This window comes from Bison bison, unplaced genomic scaffold (genome assembly GCF_000754665.1).
Source record: "Bison bison bison isolate TAMUID 2011002044 unplaced genomic scaffold, Bison_UMD1.0 scf7180017864217, whole genome shotgun sequence".
NCBI classification, from domain to species: Eukaryota; Metazoa; Chordata; class Mammalia; order Artiodactyla; family Bovidae; genus Bison; species Bison bison.
Window position 1 is genome coordinate 4,010,516 of NW_011494789.1, and position 236 is coordinate 4,010,751.

A 236-nucleotide genomic window follows, 5' to 3' on the forward strand; every position below is an offset into this window, starting at 1 on the left:
CGGCCGGCTCCGTGCCCTCCCCGCCTCCGGCTGGCGTGCGTCCCGGCCCGGCCGATCGCCGTCCCGGCCCCGAGGGGGGCCGAGCTCCGGGCGAAAACCCGCCCTCCAGCGAGCTCATTTCCCTAAAGAGGGGGAGAGGGAGGGAGGGAGAGAAGGAAAGAGACGGAAAGAAGGGAAGGGAGAGCGGAGAAGCCGGGCCGGAGAGGGGGCGGGAGACAGGAAGGAGGGAGGGCGAG